The 2,986-nt window shown below is 35.1% G+C and overlaps 1 long non-coding RNA gene across 1 annotated transcript; it reads right to left on the bottom strand.

Annotated features, from left to right (window-relative positions):
• Nucleotides 1-1,106: 1,106 nt before the first annotated feature.
• Nucleotides 1,107-2,034, bottom strand: LOC134269144 (uncharacterized). The gene is made up of 3 exons (XR_009992509.1): nt 1,877-2,034; nt 1,571-1,635; nt 1,107-1,301 (listed from the first exon to the last, which is right to left on the bottom strand). It is a non-coding gene; the product is annotated as an uncharacterized LOC134269144 (long non-coding RNA).
• Nucleotides 2,035-2,986: the final 952 nt, after the last annotated feature.

Below are 2,986 nucleotides of genomic sequence, written 5' to 3'. Positions count from 1 at the left end.
TTTTTTGAAAATATTTGTTAATTTTCAGGAAAACTGACAAGATATGCTTCTAAAAGTGCAACAATTATTGGTCCTGGCAATTCACCATGAAAACACTAAGTATTTCGGCATGCAATTTACAAGGGGTTTGTATTTTATTCTGAAAACGTAAAATCCACATTATATTCCACGCACAATAAATCTACATATTTTATTGAAATCTTTAAATCCAGCCTTGCAATTTTAATGAACTTTGGAATTTGCACTAAAATCAGGAGAGAAGATTTGAAATAAAACTTATGATATTAAAAAATTAAATTAATGTCGTCACATGCAACATATCTCGTAAAATTTGAAATATATCCAAGATGGTAAATTATGTTGGACAGAGCATGTCAGGATGGTCATTTTAATTTCTTTTAAAGGGAGGGTGAAACCAGGGACCGAGATACCAATATGATATATTAAGTATATAGGCCCATAGTGAAACAAACACTTACCCTCCCCCTCTTTAAAAAAACGGTACCCCAGAAATATTAAAGGAAACCAAACACATGCAGGTCTCTTTCAATTAAAAATAATTATTGTTGCCACCGATTCTGTCATGGGTGGAAGATTGAAAGCGCGTACATAAGAATTTAACCCTGAACTTGCTGGGCCTGCTGGAGGTATAACAGGTCAGTTCCGGTAAGGTCACTTCCACCAATTCCGGATCCGCTGCTTCCGGCTCCAGAAATGAAGTAGGCGGCCAGAGCGCCGACGGCGAGAACTCCAAGAGCGTTGTTGGTGGCAGCAGTGGCGGTAGTTGTGGCGGTGGCAGCTAAGAAAGAAAAAACAACAATCAGTTATATATATATATATATACATATATATATAGACAGCAAACTCAAAGTTAACATTCAATATTGCAAGCGTTATAGTTTCTTTTGTTATGCTACTCCAATTTAATTAAAATCAGATGTTAGATCCGCTGGCATACTCGCTACACTAACTTCGATGTTAATGTAGCGAGTATGCGAGCGGATCTAACATCTAATTTTAATTACATTGATGCTACTCAGGAAACCATTTATTGCAATTCCATATAAAAAAATGATTATAAATTAAAACATTGTACTTACTTCCGCAAACAGAACCACTGAACCCGGCGAAGCAGACACATTTTCCAGTGGCGGTAGCACTAGTAAGTGGGGGACCTCCAGCGGTGGCGAAAGTGTCCAGTGCGCAGAATCCGTTAGCTGTTGAGGTACAGGCAGCGACACCACTTGTGGCAAAAGAACAAGATCCGCCTCCGTAGACCTGTGCCATGGAATTCTGCACGCCTGGAGAACAAGAAACATACATCAAACTTGTGTATCATTAACTATCAATGAAGTATAATTACAGTATTAATTAATTAATTGTCTTAAAATAGGGAGCAGTCCTAACATGTATCATGATCGATCGCCTATTGTATCAAAAATTAAAATAGTCTTTCAGCGCAACATTTCCAATGAATTAAAATCTACACTTTGAAACTTAATTTTTTGATAAACATTAAAATGAAAGGGGGCACTGAATATGTTTTCTCTAACTAAAGAAGCATACTTACAGATGACCACCAGGCAAGCGACAACAGCGAGTTGGAATTTCATCGTCGGAGTTTAGGATGTGAGTCTGCATTTACAAAAAAATGAAATACAAATTTTAATCCTTGAATTGTTAATATTCATGAAAACCTGATTTAAAGTAAATGAATTTTTTTCTATACTTTCACAGGTTTTAAAAAGTATTACTCAAGTCAAATACACCAATTAAAAAAAATGTAAAAATCTTTAAATTCAGTCTCAATTTTAATGGAAAATTTATATAATTTTGAGGTTAACTGCGATACACGAAATGAGGGACGTGACCTTACCTTACTGAGAGAATATACTCGACTGACTACGGTTCGGTCCCTCTACCCCTTATATACTTTGTCCAGCGGTGGGATGAAGCCTGTTATGTGATCCGCCGACAGCAATATGCAATATGACTAGAAGTTACGGGTTAAACACATTCACGCGAAGTAATACCCTCGTTCACTGTGTAATGGGAATGAAGTTGGTTGTCTGGGTTCTGATTTTTCCTTGACATGGTCGGATATTCTTGAAAGACTCTTGCACATACTGAAGGCTGTGTTTTAGAAAAGATTCAAATATTTTAATTTTAAATGTTTGATTAACAGGGTTCCGGTAAAAAGGAAATATAAATTCTATAATTAATTCTACCCGTTAAATTCAACATTTGCAATATGTCACAATTCTTTAGATTTATCAAACTTGCATACGAAATAAATTAGCTTTTTGAATTAAATAACTATTTATCTGTGTGTGTTTTTTTATGATAAAAAGTGGACGTCTATATTGTATTTTTCAAGACAGTAAATAAGTTATGTCACTGGAAATTTATTTCTGAAATAAATGCTGCAATTGTATAAAGTATATCTGTGTAAATAATAAAGAAGTCTTTAAATTCTTTCATGTTCGCTAAACCACTAAAAATTCACTTTATTTAATTAAGTGCGTAAATTTATCCGAATATCTTCACAGTCTCTCGATTGACCTGCGGGACAAGTAAAACATATCGAAGCTGACGTAACACAGGCGGTACGGACTTCCCTGATAGCTAGTGCAGCACATGGGGAAGTTCTAACCGAATACATTACGTCAGCATTCACACATATGCATGTAAAGCCATAATCGACATGCTGCATACACAAAAGCGCAGTCAGTTATTTTTTCAGCAAAAAATAAATGGTTGATATTAGTTACAAGGGCACTTCAAGTATTTTATACATACATGTATGTATATCAAATGTACATGGATACCCCCTTACTTATTTGATCCCCAGTCCCATAATATATATATAAGCAGCATGTTTTGCAGTCAGTTTTAACCTTCACCCCTCTCGTAAACAAGGTAAACAATGTAAAACCGAAGTATCATAATGGGCGTTGTATATATTAACTAAAAATAATAAACTTTG

Source organism: Saccostrea cucullata, unplaced genomic scaffold (genome assembly GCF_032062105.1).
Source record: "Saccostrea cucullata isolate Sc308-1 unplaced genomic scaffold, CSIRO_AGI_Scuc_v1 ctg381, whole genome shotgun sequence".
NCBI lineage: Eukaryota > Metazoa > Mollusca > Bivalvia > Ostreida > Ostreidae > Saccostrea > Saccostrea cuccullata.
This window is presented reverse-complemented; position numbering and strand designations above follow the sequence as displayed.